Raw genomic sequence first — 16936 nt, 5'->3', positions numbered from 1 at the left:
GGCAATCCACCCTGGGGGATGATTTCTTGCTTTCTGTCTATCTCTCTGGCAAATGCACACACCCAATAGAGAAAAATCTCTCTTTAAAAAAATGTAAAGAATTTATTTAATATAGACAATCCTCATTCTCAGTATCAAGCTGCCTTATCTATGCATATATCATGAAGATATAAAGGTAGGCCTTTTATAATTATTCCTTACCTTCAGCTAGGTGAAAATGAGATTTTGAATACTCCAAAGCAATGTGGTATACTGAAAATGTTACCAGAGCTAAATTTACATCCTAGGAATGTCAAATACCTCTTTGAATTTCAGTTTTTTCATCTTGAAATTAAAATTAATGAACCCAATCTTATCTGTCTTACTGGATTTTGAGGGTTAAATGTAATATAAGGGAGTCTTATAAAGTTCATGTAAAAGTATGTATTATGATAAAACTATGTATGAATTTGTCTCATATAAAAATAAACTCGTACTTTCAAAAAATTGTTGCCAGTGGGTACATACATTCACTGGAGAGAGAGAGAGAGAGAGAGAGAGAGAGAGAGAATGTGAGAAAGCACCCCCCCCAACATGAAAATTGAGGAGTGGCCACTCTGAGGAATGGTCACACTGCAATCCTTTCCTCTCCATTTCTCCCTTCTTTAGGACTTGTTTTGAGCACACAGGCACACATGCCTGTCCATTTTCAATATGCTGGGTCCAGGATTAGAACCATGTGTTTGATCATGTGGGACCCAGCTGCCTTAATGAGAAGGCAACAGATCTGTCCTAAATATATACTTTAATTTTATTTTTCATGAACTCTTTTTTTTATTTATTTAATTTTTAAGAGGTTTTTGTTATAGGGCAGGTGCGCTCACCAGACAGACAGAGAGAGACAGAGAGACAGAAAGCGAGAAATCACCCCCCAGGGGGGGATGGCCATGCCTCAATCCCTTCTCCTCCATTCTCCTCTCGGGATCTTGGGCACGCACGCACACATGCCCGGCGTGAGTTTTAAGCCACTGGGTCCAGGACGCGAACTCCGGTTAACTACATGGGAGTCCAGTGACACAGCCATTATGCTAACTGCTGGTCCCCATGAACTTTTAAAGTACTTCATTTATGAGAAAGTCTTGTATGATATAAGGTCATGATCTTATGTAGGTTTCCTAGCACACAATACTTACTGTCAAAAAGTATGTTACAAATTCATACTATGTTTGTGTATTAACTGGAACTTTAGCTCAACTATTCTTTTAAAGCACAAAAACTAATGCACTCATTTCATATAGCCAAATGTTTATTAGACACACAGCATCAGCTCTAAAGTAGTATCACATCACAAGCTGCAGTTTAATTTTGATCCAAAACCTAATTCAACTCTTCGAATTTGTGTCTTAGAAACATTCAAGAATGTACATTATCCTTACTTCTCCAAGAGCCTGCCATTGTTAATGAGCAATGTAAACCATTCAGACAAGAGAGGAATCTAAGAACCTCGAACTGTGATATCTAATTCAATTACACACTATAATTTCTGGAGATTATAAATCAAAGGAAAAATACAGCACTGAAATAAAGATCAATATTTTGAAACTGAATATTTATTATGTTGTAGCTTTTACTGTAAATCTGAATTCTAATCAGTATTTATCAACATAAACACACATGAATTAGCGTACTTAAATTATGAAATATGATATTAATAGCAGACTAAGAGTAATATCTTTAACTTGGGCCAAAATTTTTACTAAGGTATGTTTTATGTACATATGATAATTTGGCTTTACTCACTGTGTAAATACAGTAACTAATAATTGTACATAGAAACAAATTAAGCACACTTTACTTGAGGATTAAGCACACACACATGTATTTTACATTTATATAATTGATATTACTCATAGCAGTTGCTACCTTTACGGCCCATATAAGCAGTTTTACAAAATATACCCCCAAAAGTTTCTAGAATCCATGTCACCACCATCCATTAGCCCTCCATGTTTTAGGCCTGGGTTGTATTAATAAAAACAGAAATGTAGGCCAGCCCCATTGCCTCATGGTTAAGGGATCCAAATCCCATATGGTTGACTGTGGTTGAGGCCTGGCCTGGCTGCTAGAAAAACATGCTGGGCACGTGTGCAGGAGTATATAAAACCTTAATAGGGTGGGAAAATGGAGGTGAAGGTATTGTGGCATGACCATGCCCCACTGATGGGTGCTTTCTCCCCCACTCTCTCTCTCCCGTCTTTCTCTGGGGAGTGTAAACACCTTCTGGCAATTAAAATAAAACAAAACAGAAAGCTAAATATTTTAGTGAATTTTAACACATTCTACTGTGTGACTGTTGCCATTAGCCACATGAGGCTCTAAAGGCCTAAGAAAAGCAGAATAAGATCACTGGGGTATTTTTTCTCAAGACTTGAGTATCCCAAACAACCAAAGAAGTGAGATGAAGATCAGCATAGATAGGAGAAGCATTAAAGGCAGATTAAGTAGACTTACCAATTGTATTATATGTAGCTTGTGAAGTCATCTATTATCATCATGATTAAAATAAATCATTGCAACTCTTAGGGCAAAATATCAGGCCTCAGAATTGAATTCACAATACAATGAACAAAATGCCTATTCCCTAAAGAGCTCTAGTATACTCATCAAGTCACTTATCTATAAAGATAAGCAATAACCTGTCCTCAAGTTATATGAATGGTATAACTTTATAAAAATGAGTTATCCTATGTAAGTTCAAAATGAACACATGGCAAATAGAATATAAATCCAGAATAGAAAAACCAATTTGCAAAAATTATACTACATTGGTATTTTGATAACTGAGTTAAGCATCATTAATTTTCTTGATTTCATTTATTTTATTTGTGTTTTGGAACTTTTAGTCCTAGTTCAATAATAAAATAAAAACTTGATGTAAATTGAATGATGTCTTCAAATACCTGAAAGGTAATGAGATAACACAATTTCCAATTTTCAAAGTAAAACAAACTTCAATATCAGATGCCCAATGTTAAAGGCTGTCAAATTCACTATAATACTTTTAAGATATTATAATGATATCTTTAATCACATGTAAAAAACTTCTATGATAGGATTCTGTTGCCACTTAGTGGCCGCCACCAGCTATTGAAATACTCTCTTACCTGGAACAAAAACAGCTTCATTAGAAAGATCTGCCCACTAGTCTGATTAGAAAGAGGATTACATGACGATCTTTATAATTATGGAGGCCAATATCCCCTATATAACCTTCCATGTAGATAAGTCACATTTTCTTCTAATATTGAGTGATTTCTTAAATTATTTTTGTATAATAAACTATCCTGCTTCCCTTCTTCTCACTTTAATATCTATTTTTCTTTGTTCTGAAGATTCAATTTATTTCATTTGAACATAATTTTACACCTAAAGACATAGCCAGCTGCCTTTGTCCAGAATGAAGTGTAAGGTCATAAATGTAGTATGACAATATAAATATATATTAAAGCAAAATAAATCTTATCTCTCTAAACACACAATAAAACTAAGAGTATTGAATTCCTATTTTTATTTTGTGTATATAATTATTATTTTTTTAAGTTCATGCATCTACTTCTTTAAATGAGAGAGAGAGAGAGAAATTCTTTTGACTTGGTCCCAGTGTGCCCCAGTTCCACCATCCAAGCCTCTAGTCATCCAGGATCATGGGCTTCCCACCACCTGCGTCCCATGGCTGGGCAGTGTGTGTATTTCTTGTTTTTGTCTGTTTGTTTATTTGTTTTTAGTTTTTTTTCAGAGGGCACGTATGCGCACCGGAGATAGAGAAAGGTAAAGTGAGAAATCATCTAGCACACACGGGGGATGGCCACATCACAATACCTTCTCCTCCATTCTCCTCTCAGACCTTTAAGCACTCATGCACACATGCCCAGGAAGATTTTTAAGTCACTGGGTCTGGGATTTGAACCACAGTCAACCATGTGGAAGTTTAGTTCCTTAACCACCACTTCAACTGCTGGCCCCCATGTGTGTATTTCTTTATGATAAAAAACAACTTTAAACAGCTTAAAATTTAAAATAGGAAAGCAAGTTTTAAAAGTTAAATCTAGGGAACCAGCAGTTAGCGTAATGGCTATGTCGCTGGACTCCCACATAGTCGACCGCGGTTCACGTCCCGGACCTGGTGGCTTAAAACTCACGCCGGGCATGTGTGCATGCGTGCCCAAGATCCCGAGAGGAGAATGGAGGAGAAGGGATTGCGGCGTGACCATCCCCCCTGGGGGGTGATTTCTCGCTTTCTGTCTCTATGTCTCTGTCTGTCTGGCGAGCGCACGCGCCCTATAGCAAAAATCTCTCCAAAAAAAAAAAAAAAGATAAAAAAAAGAATAGTTAAATCTAAATATATGACTGTAAATTTAAATAATTGCTAACATGTTTATGTAAGGCCTGATATACATGTAATAGAAATGTATTCAGCAAAGATATCATGGTATTTGATAATATTTCATGTAACACATATAAGCCTCAATGAAAGATTTCATCTCCTTCCTATTCCACTGTCCTCTTATAGGCAACTTTCCCCAATGTCTGGTTTTGTTTCAAAATTGAATTTTCTGCTTACGAATAAAATTCTAAATTGGATGATACTGGATGATTCTTAAACTACTCTTTCTTTAAGAGAATCTTAATAATTAAATAGTCCTGCAATCTGCAAACGAGTATGTATCAAACAGCAGTATAAATCAAAGTAAAACAAAGGAGACTAGTTTGAATTTTGTTCAGGCATATTTACCAGTATATCTCATGGCAATTTATCCCTGAAAATCTATTTGCTCTTTATACCAACCTTCCTCTGGGAAGAGTTCAGGGGATGAGTATTAAATTCCACTTTGCAGGACCAGTAGTTAGCGTAATGGCTATGTCGCTGGACTCCCATGTAGTTGACTATGGTTCGTGTCCCGGACTCGGTGGCTTAAAACTCACACTAGACGCGTGTGCATGCATGCCCAAGATCCCAAGAGGAGAATGGAGGAAAAGGGATTGCAGCGTGGCCATTCCCCCTGGAGGATAATTTCTCGTTTTCTGTCTCTCTTTCTCTCTCTATCTGACGAGCACACCCGCCCTATAGCAAAAACCTCTTAAAAAAAAATTCCACTTTGCCTTTTCTGGAACAGGAATTTGAATGCTTTCAAGATAATAGGCAACTTCTCTGGCTACTCATTCAGTGAGTGCTTCACATTCATTGAGAGCCAAATTCCTTTTCTCTACAATATACACTTTATACATTTTGATCATTTCATTTGAGCAACCAGTTTCCTTAAAGGACTGTCACACTTTGTTTTGTCTTCAGTTTCAAAGGCTAAATAATAATTTTAAATACTCATCCTGAGTACCTCTTCCTTGAACTTCAGGAGAAAGAGAAATGACTACATTACACATTAAATTAAGTAAAAAATTCTTATTAATGAAGATTGGAATGATGAAGTAAAAGTTTTCACATGAAGTATCTCATTGAATTCCCACAAAATCCTATGAGTTGGGGATATATAATTTCCATGGGTCACTTCAATAGATAAAGTGACTTTTAAAAAGTTACACAATTGTGAAGTGTCAATAACATTGATCTTGCCCATTCCTTGTTAAATTTACACAGCTTTGCTTCTAGATCCAAAATAGACATAAGGAGATTTACAACTAAGCCAAATTTACAACTTGTAAATGATATAGCACCTAATGAGGCATTTATATAAGCTCTTGGCACACTTCAAATTATCCTGATAGCAATGCTAGGTGTTAAAGGTTAGACACTTTCAATTAAATGGTTGAATATGAAATGGAATCAGAAGTACATGAGTATGGGCCCAGGTTCTACTAAATATGAGTTTTGCAACCATGCCCCAAGATTTTTATTATTTCTGAGCCTTTATTTCCTCACTTAGAAAATGAGGTAACAATACTGAGCTCAACTAATTATTGTGAAAATGAAATTATTTGACACATACACAGATGAACACATGATACTGAAGAGATATTAGACTCTCAATTCAATGTTAGCTCTTCCTCTGCCTCTTATCTGGGAAATAATAGCCATAAAAATTCTAGTTAACTTTGTAGGGTTTGATGAATTTTCAGAACATCCTTGATCATAATATCATAATTTTTTATAATTTCAGATGTTTAGATTGCTAGTTATGAATTACCATTATACAAAATCTTTAAAATTTGATTTAAAGTTAACTTCATAGCTATTTTTAAAAACTAATAGGGTTACACTCTAGGGTTTATGATCACATTAATATCTGTGGGGCTAATGTGGTTCATGATTCAACTAAAGCATATGTTCATATACCAATAAAATCAAAATTGTCTTCTACTAATGCAATAAAGCACAGTCAGGAGATTTAAGAAGTACCTGAAATATAATGAAGTAATATCTAATAACTTACTAAGTTTAAATGATAAATATGTAAACATATAAATAGTGTTATGATTATTATTAGTATATATGAAATAAGGACTTTTGTGAAAAAATCTATTTAGCTTCAAGTGAACATTTATTAATAAACTAAATATGTACATATATTCTTCACAGCAGAAAAATATTTAAACATCTAATTCCAGCAATAAAACTATAATGACTTTGCCTTTTAAATTTTCAACTGTAACTCAAACAAAATGTCAACAATAAAATTTTCTTCCTTCATAAAGTATTGATAGTGTGTACCTCAGGCATCCTTGATAAAGAGAAAAAAGGTAAGAATTCTAAGGAATTTTATACATTTTCAGAGAATAAAAATTAGTAATATGATGAAGTTCAAATGCATCACAAGTATACTGAATATATCTGAAATTGATAATGTTAACATACAATGTTTTCTGTGATTTGGAGAGGAAAAATAATAAGTAAATTGAAGGCAAATTCATAACTATCAGGTCTACTAGAATTTTGTGTAAGGTTATGTGTGTCTGGGAGTTTAGTTTCTACTCTCTGTAAGTAGGTTTAGCATAAATGTAGAAGTACACTGACAGAGATGGGGGGTGGGAGGAATGAATTGGAGAATTATAACTGAAATATTTTTATGATACTGTTTTTAATTTTTTCATAATATTTCTCCATGATTTTTGTTCCTCTGTTATTTATAATACATTAAAGAGAGAAAAATCAATCAATGCTGACTTGAAAATGAACACACGTTATCCATCCTTTATAAAACAAATTTTCAAAGGCTTAGAATAATATATTCTCACCTTATTCCAGCAAAAATCACTTATAAAGATCATTTAAAAGTTGGAACCTTTAAGGGTTATCTTTATTTTCTTGTAATACTCAGTAGTATGGGAAACTATTATGCCTACTAATCTAAATTACATAGCCGTGGTTCAAATTGTACTAGCTAAACATTCAGATTTACTAAAGTAGGTAAAAACAAGGGACTGGACATTCATCCCTATTCCTTTTAGTTCTTAAAAGGGTAAGAATAATTGTGGAACAAATTGGGAAGAAATATGAAAACAGTGTCACCTCCTCAATGTACATGCAATAGCTTTCATTGGCACTGGATAAATACTAAGAAAAATATATGTATAATAGTTGAGTTTAGAGTTCAAAGTTGTGTTTACACATTTAAAATTATCTGTCTGCATATTTTACCAGCTTTACTAAGATATAATTCAAGTGCCATAGGTACACCTATTAATATGCAAAATCAATTAGTTTTTAGTATACTCAGAGTTGTGCAACCATCAGCACTCTCTATTATCTTTTTTTTTTGGGGGGGGGGTGGTTAGCCTGAATACCTAGAGTTATTTGCCCAGGTTCTAATACTTTACCAAATTTTAATTTATTTCATCTTAACAAACTTTTATTATGATGGTCATCTGATTCTTTGTGGATTTATTGAGACCAATAGTACATAAACTTCTTTTTTAGGTTTTTGTCTACAACACAACTATGACCTCTCAATTTTTTTTCGTAAGTGCTAGAGGGCACATGTGCGCACCAGAGAGAGAGAGAGAGAGAGAGAGAGAGAGAGAGAGAGAGAGAGAGAAACCACCCAATCATCCCCGGGGGGGATAGCCACAACATAATCCCTTCTTCTCCATTCTCTTCTGGGGATTTTGGGCACGTGCCTAGTGTGATTTTCAAGGTGCCTAGTGTGATTTTCAAGCTCCCAGGTCCGGGACTCTAACTGTGGTCAGCCATGTGGGTATCAACCACTACACCACCTGCTGGCCCCCCAATATTAAACAACATTAGTGAAACTTCACACATACATCTTTCCATGCATCTTAAAACAACGCACATATTTGTATATTTTCCTCTCTACTGTTACTAGTACAGTAAAAAACATAATGTCATCTACACAAATACGTATGTCTCAACAATTCATGATATTTTGTTTCCTGCCATAAGTAATAAAAATTTAATTAACATTTTGGTGCATTTCCACCAGCTCGGAATTAAGAGCGTACTGTATTTGAAATCATAGCTGGATTGTTTCTCATACAACAAACAGAGAAACATTTTTCTCTTTTGAAGTACCAATGCTTTCCAACATTAAAGGGTTTAAAAATATTTTAGTTATCTAATTTCTAGCAGTGAATTGGGGCAATGATAATTGTAAACCAATACTAAAGAATTAGAAATCAGAGAGGCATTACGATATACTATATGCTGATGAAGGAAAGGGAAGAAGTAGATAAACATTTTTTACTGGTCCTTTGCTTGGTATTGAATAGGTAATGTTTTCTGTTTCATTTTGCTTTAATTGACTATACTATAGGCTATATATGCTAACCTATATATAGAGAGAGAAAATAAGAAAGCACCTTCCTATGGGGGATAGCTATTACACAATCCCTTCACCTCCATTCTCCTCTCAGGATTTTAGGAATGCATATACACACACATTGCATGTTTTGCAAGCTACCTGGTCTGGACTTGAACCACAGTGTCAGCCATGTGGAATATAACCACATTAACCAGTATGCCACCTAGCTGGCCCATCGATAATGCTCTTAAACTGTATTCCTCCATATAATATATCTGTTCACCTAGACTTCTATCCATTCATTAGCCCATAATTTTACTTTATGGAATTTGTACAATGTAATTTTCATGCTATTCAAATGTATATGAATAAACCTTTGAATATATATAATATCAAATAAAAAGAATGTCATCTAATGGGGTTGATATGAACTATATATATATATATATATAATATGCAAACAAATATTGATTGCATTAGAATGTGAACCAGCAGACTTGGTCCTTCCAAGTTGGTGCCTCACTGAGTTCTATTGTAATCCTCACCTGAAATTTCCAAGGGAATCTAATCAACTGCCAAAGTACAATGGGACATTTAGTTTTATTTGAAATGTTTATTATTACAATATATTTGTTTACTATGCCTGTTATGCATTATCCTATGTACTAGAAATATAAAGATGTGTATGCCCCAATACACAAGTGTTGAAGAGTTTAAAATCTACTTTTCTGTAACTTGGGCTAACTACTCTATATAAGTTCTGTTTTTAATGTATCCATTTTAAAAGATGAGGAAATTAAGGCACAGACTGATTAGTTGAGTTGTCCAAGACACTGAAAGAAAGTGTCAAGGAACAGGCCTTTGAATCCAGTCTAGCTCTAAACTTTATACTACTAAAAGAGGGCTGCTTGTTACATAGTGTATTCTATAGTGAATATCAAATAAATGAACAAAACATAAGAATGTATTTCTGGGAACCAGCAGTTAGCATAATGGCTATGTAGCTGAACTCCCACGTAGTCGACCGCGGTTCACATCCCGGACCCGGTGACTTAAAACTCACGCCGGGCGCGTGTGCGTGCGTGCCCAAGATCCCGAGAGGAGAATGGAGGAGAAGGGACTGCAGCATGACCATCCCTCCTGGGGGGTGATTTCTCGCTTTCTGTCTCTCTGTCTCTCTCTGTCTGTCTGGTGAGTGCATGCGCCCTATACCGAAAATCTCTCCAAAATAAAAAAGAAAGAATGTATTTCTAATTAACTATAAATGTCACACTGGAAAATCATCCTACCATTTTTCATATTCATACCAATAAAATGATATGAAATACAAGGAAAAACAAACTTACAGTTGACATCACTATCTTATTGTATGCACTAAAAATATTTTTCTTGAAGTATGAATGCCAGCTTTCTTAAGAAATAAAGGTAACCTTATAACTCATTCTATAACACTTCAGGTTGTACTAGCAACTGAAAGAACAGAAAATGAATCAAAGCAAATTTCTGCATCATTAAAACATCAGTATGTATACTTCAATAGTATCTCTATTTCTAAGTAAAATCTTTTGTTAAATTTGGAAATTTAATCATATTAGAAATCATTGGTACTAGGATAAACTTAATTTTACATGAAGTATGGGAAAAATAAATAAACGTGGAATGGGACAATCAATTTAGTAAATATCAAGTATTAATGATGGTCCAGCCAGTGGTGCTATACAATCCAATGCTCCATAAGACTGGACCAACAGGAAGAAATACTGGGTTCTAGTCTCAAGGTCTCCTTATACATGTGAGGAATGCATGCACATGCCTGTGATTCAGGCTTGCAAATCTGGAAATGGATTGTGACATAAAGAACCTCTTGGAGATGCCTCTCTCTATTTCTCTTTTTCTCTCTATCTCTCTTTCTTTGAAAAAAAAACTTTAAATAGTAAAAAGGAGAAATAGAGAATGCATTTAATTTAATATACATTCCTATTTATCTGCAGATATTGTTTTTTTCTCTTCCAGTTATGGAAACAATTTGAATCCTTTAAAGGCTCATTTCAGGCTTCCAACTTCCGCTCCACCATTTTTCCTAGCTCCTCTGTGGCAGAAACAAGTTTACAGACGAAGGTCAGAGACTGCCTTGGAATCTGCACACTCTAATCGTCCACTCCAGAATCTGGGAGGCACCTGGAACACCCAGTCCCAATGACATAAGTGCAGATCACAGGGTGAGAGTCAGGGAGACAGGGCTACAAAGAGATAATGGATCACATTCTTCTGCACATCTTTAAATGCTCAAAATTAACTCTAAGACATTAGGAAGAAATGGATAATCCATCAGATGACCAAATCCCACAGCAAAGGCACAAGAAATACGAGAAACCAAGAAAATATCTCTCCCCCAAGGAAAAATAATAATTCCTCATCATCCACAGACAGCACAATGGAACTTGTGCAAATGTCAGATAAACAATTCAGAATATTCACAGTGGCAAAATCTAATAAGATGCAAGAGAAAAAAGACAAGAAACTCCAGAAGATTCAAGAAAAAAGAGACAATGAGCTACAGGAGATGAGGAAGTCCTTCCATGATATGAAAGAAGAACCAGACACCATAAAAAAAGAATCAAACAGAGCTGTTAGAGATGAAGGCTGTAATACAGGAAATCAAAACCTCCCTCGAAATTATTAAAAGCAGAGTTGATCATGCAGAAGATATAAACCTGGATGTAGAAGATAAAACTTCTGACCTAGGAATAAAACACTGAAAAAAATAGAGAAAATAAGCCAAAAAAATGAGGATAATATATGAGAAGTAATAGATTCCATGAAATCTACACTAATTTGAATAACTGGTGTCCCAGTAGGTGAAGAAACTATTGTAAATCTATAGAAACACAATAATTGGTAGTGTTTGTGAAAGAGTAGAGTCTGAGAAAGGACATTTAGAAGAAAAATAGAGAGGAAAAGCATTACTGGGACAAAGAAATGTGGTATTATCTGTGGAAGATTATTTTATAGTATTATCAACTGGACTAGGGCAAAATGTACACATGTTGGAATATTCACTTTGTAAGCTAAACAACATGATTAAATGTATAAAAGAACAAGAAATTTATAAGATAAAGTTAAATAAAATGTAAAAAAAGAGAAAGTCTATTTCATGAAATCCTGCAAAGAAAACTTTACAATCCTAGAGAAACATTCAAATATCCAGACCCAAGACATACAAAGGACTCTAGATAGGAAGAACCCAAGATCTTTTCCACAGTACATCATAACCAGACTGACCAAGACTACAGACAAAAAAAAAAAAAAAGATGCTCTAATTGGGAAGCGAGAAACATCAATTACTTACAAAGGTTGTCCCATACGGTTAACACTAGATCGCTAATTGGAAACAATTAAAGCAAGGAAAGATGGGAAAATATATTCAAAGTGTTAAATGAAAAATAGAGACAAGATTACTGTAGAAAGATAGGAAAAGATAGTCAAAGTGCTAAAGGAAAAATAATAGGAAACAAGATTACTGTACCTGGTAACAATGTCATTCACATGGGAAGAAAAGACAAAAGCATTCTCAGATAAACAAAACCTGAAAGAATTTGCCTACTTCAGACCAGCTCTTCAAGAAGTTCTGAAGAAAGTGCTATACCAAGAAAACTAAAGACTGACAGACAGAAATAAGAAAATAAAAAACAACCAAGAAAATGGCCAACTTAATGGTAGGGACAAGTTTGAAACTAACAGTAATAATGTTGAATATTAATGGTTTAAATTCTCCAATCAAGAGGCACAGATTGGCTGAATGGATAATAAATAAATAAACAAACCTCCATCTTTTGTGTACAAGAGTACAAGAAACCCACCTCATGGATAAAGACGTACATAGACTAAAAGTGAAGGGCTAGAAAAACATATTCCATGGAAACCAAAAAAAAAAAAAAAAAAAAAGAAAAGAAAGAAAGAGCAGGAGTTGTGAAATTGATTTCAGAAAAAAAATAGGCTTTAAGGCACAAACTGAAAGAAGAGACAAAGAAGGGCATTATATAATAGTGAAAGGGCTAATTCATCAAGAAGATATAACACTTATTAATATCTATGCACCCAAATCAAGTGCTCCCAAATACGTGGAGGAAGACCACTAGATCTAAAAGGAGAGACTGCAGCACACTAATTTTTGTGGAACTCGACACCCCATTATCCTCCTTTAGACAGATCAACAAGACAAAAATAAGCAAAGACATTCAGGACCTAAACAATACCATAAATCAAATGGACTTGAAAGACATCTATTAAAACCTTCCACTTCAAAACCACAAAATATACATATTTCCCACCCCCACATGGAAACTTTTTGAAGATTGACCACATGATAGGGCAAAAAAAAGAGACTTTACAGATTCAAAGTCATAGAAACTATATTCAGCATCTCTCTGATCATGATGGAATTAAATTTGATATAATTTTAGGAAAATCCCTCGAAAATACACAAACACATAGAAACTTAATAACCTACTTCTGAATGACTTCAAAACTACCAAAGAGATTAAGACTGAAATAAAAAAGATTCATGAAACAAATAATAATGAGTGTAAGAGTTTCTATACTATGGGACACCACAAAAGCAGTCATAAAAGGGAAATTCATAGCAATTTGTTCGCATAAGAAAAAGACGGAAAGGTGGCAAAAGGACAGTCTAACATCATGCCTCAGAGAATTGGAAAAACAACAAAAAATGCCAAAAAATGCCAGGATAAAATAAATAATAAATGAAATAAAAAATAAATGACTATACATAAAATAAATGAAACCAAAAACTGGTTCTTTGAAAAGATTAACATATCATTGGTTTTTGCCATAGGGCGGGCGCCACCACGCCCATAGATTAACATATCATTAGCTACAGTAATTATGAAGAAGAGTGAAAGGAACCAGAAAAATCAAATTCACAGTGAAGCAGGCAATATTATGATGGATATAATAGAAATACAAAACATCATTAGAAGATACTATGAGCATCTATACACCAACAAACAAGAAAATCTGGATGAGATGGGCAAGTTTCTGGACACATATAATCTACCAAGATTGACTCTGGAGGACATAGATAGCCTGAATAGACCTATAACAAGAACTAAAATCAAATTCACAGTGAAGCAGGCAATATTATGATGGATATAATAGAAATACAAAACATCATTAGAAGATACTATGAGCATCTATACACCAACAAACAAGAAAATCTGGATGAGATGGGCAAGTTTCTGGACACATATAATCTACCAAGATTGACTCTGGAGGACATAGATAGCCTGAATAGACCTATAACAAGAACTGAAATTGAATCAGTAATAAATAACCTTCCAATAAAGAAAAGCTGATCCTGATTGCTTCGACTTTGAATTCTACAAAAATCTTAAAGAGGAGGCAACCCCCATTCTACTCCAATTATTTCTAAAGATCCAAAAGAAAGGAATCCTCCCAAATTCATTTTATGAAGCCTCCATCACGCTCATTTGCAAAACAGATAAGGATAATACAAGAAAGGAAAACCAGAGACCAGTATCTCTGATTAATATAGATGCAAAAATTCTCAACAAAAGACATGTTCTCAACAGGATACTAGTAGATCATATCCAAGAATACATAAAAAAGATTATGCAAGGTTGGTTCAACATACACAAAATCATAAATGTAATACACCATATCAACAGAAAGAAAGATTAAAAACCATATTTACTTTTCAATTGGTGCAGAAAATCCATTTGACAAAATATATCTCTTCATGATTAAAACTCAGCAAAATCAGTGTAGAAGGATCATTTCTCAGCATAATAAAAGTTATCTACAAAAACTTATAGCTAACATACTAAATGGGGAATAGCTGAAAGCTTTTCCACTAAAAACTGGTTACAAGGTTGCCCACTTGCTCCACTCCTTTTCAATATAGTGCTGAAAGCCCTAGCCAATGATATCAGACAAGAGAATAAAATAAAAGACATTCCAATATGAAAAGAAGAGTTGAAATTATATCTATTTGCAAATGACAATTATATACATAGAAGACCCAAGAGCTATCCATGGAAAAACTTCTGGAAGTAATAAATGAATACAGTAAAGTGGCAGAATAAAAAATCAACTTATAAAGATCTATAGAATTTCTATACATAAATAAAAAGCAGACAAAGGCAGAACTGAAGAAAGAAATCTCATTTACCATAACCACAAAATGTATAAGATACATAGGAATAAATCTAACCAAAGAAGCCAAAGACCTCTACAAGGAAAACTATAAAAATCTTCTAAAAGAAATTGAAAACAACAACAACAACAACAACAAAAATGGAAGGACAATCCTTGTTCCTGAATTAGGAGAATTAATATAATCAAATGGCAATTCTACCCAAAGTAATCCACATATTTAAGGCAATCTCTTTAAAATTACAAGATACATTCTTCAGAGATCTAGAAAAGAAAATCACAGAATTTGTCTGAAAAAAAAAAAAAAAACCGATCCCATATTGCCAAAGCAATCCTATGTAAGTTGAGTGAAATGGGTGGCATCTTACTCCTTTACCCTAAAATATATTACAAAGATGCAATAATCAAAATGGCATGGTAGTAACACAAAAACATATATGTGGACCAATGGAACAGAATAGAGACCTCAGAAATAACTCCCAAAATGTACAGCCAGCTAACCTTCAACAAAGATCAATCCAGTGGGAAAAGAAAAAGGTCTTTAGCAAATGGTGCTGGAAAAACTGGGTATTCATGTGCATAAAATGAGCCTGAATCCCTCTCTCTCACCATTAATAAAAATCAACTCAACGTGGATCAAAGATCTAACCTAAGACCTTAAACTATAAAACTGCTGGTGGAAAACACTAGGGAAAATCTGGGAGACATTGCAGTAGGCAAAGACTTCTTAAATAAGACCCTCAAAGTACAGTCAATAATCCCCAAAATAGACAAATGAGATTACATCAGATTAAGAAATTTCTGCACAGCATTGGACACAATAATTAGCATGAATCAACAACCCTTGGGAAAGGAGAATATTTTTGTAAACTATGTTTCAAATACAGGACTGATAACCAGAATACACAATGAACTCAAGAGGCTTAGCTGGGAAAAAAAAAAAAAAAAAAAAAAAAAAAACTATCCCAATTAAAAGACTGGAAAAGGAGCTGAATAAACCACTCTCTACGGAAGACATATGAACAGCCAAAAAGCATATGAAAAAATGCTCAACGTCCCTCACTATAAGGGAGATGCAGATCAAAACCACAATGAGATGACACCTAACCCCAGTCAGAAGTGTAAAGATTAAAAAATTAAATAAATAATTAATTAATTAAATGATGAAGGCTGGTGAGGCTGTTGTGAAAAGGGAACTCTCCTACACTGCTGGTGGGAATATACTATAGTGATCTAGTCACTGTGGAGAATAATATGGAGGTTCTTCAAAGACCTTCAAGTAGAGCTATGATATGTTCCAACAATTCCACTCCTGAGTATCTACCCAAAAGATAGGAGAATGCTTAGTTGGAAGAGTGTTTACACATCTATTTTTACTGCAGCATTATTCACAGTTGCTAAGACATGGGACCAATTCAAATGTCCACAAACAGATGAATGGATTAGAAAAGAGTATTACATATACTCTATGGAATACTACTCAGCTATAAAAACAAGATCCTGGCATTCAATAGAAAGTAGATGAATATGGAAGATTTGCTCCTGAGTGAAGCAAGCCAGGCTATGAAAGAGAGACACTGCATGTCTCCACTTAACGTATACCAACTGTTTCCACTCTATTGTTAAAACTGAGAGATTGGAGGACATAGAAATACTGAACACGATTATAGATTCTGGAGATAATATAGGAGGAGGCTAGGAGAAGGGAGAGAGCATAAGGAAGAAAATTGAGGAAAAATAGAGAGGCAGGACATTTATTGGACACAGAATTGGGTTATTATCTGTTGCTAATAATGGGTTTTGTATCCTCAACTGGACTAGTGTGAAGTGTATCTATGTTGGGTAAATTCAACTTACAAGCAAAATGATGTATAATGATTAAATGTATAAAATAAATAATAATAATAATAATAATAACAAAGGCTCAGCTCAATCTTAAGATGAAATTCCAATGATGTGAATCCCTTGAATATCATAGAAAATCTAAAACT

General features: G+C 34.3%; 1 protein-coding gene and 1 pseudogene across 1 annotated transcript in view; one reads left to right on the top strand and one right to left on the bottom strand.

Moving 5' to 3' along the window:
* PCDH11X (protocadherin 11 X-linked) overlaps positions 1 to 16936 on the bottom strand; it is a 779107-nt gene that overhangs the window by 564651 nt on the left and 197520 nt on the right.
* Positions 1 to 16936, top strand: part of LOC102486068 (histone deacetylase 2-like) — a 129021-nt pseudogene that overhangs the window by 56248 nt on the left and 55837 nt on the right.

This window comes from Tupaia chinensis, unplaced genomic scaffold (assembly GCF_000334495.1).
Source record: "Tupaia chinensis unplaced genomic scaffold, TupChi_1.0 Scaffold000005_2, whole genome shotgun sequence".
NCBI lineage: Eukaryota > Metazoa > Chordata > Mammalia > Scandentia > Tupaiidae > Tupaia > Tupaia belangeri.
The sequence above is the reverse complement of the archived record's forward strand: the minus strand, read 5'-3'. Positions and strand labels throughout refer to the sequence as shown.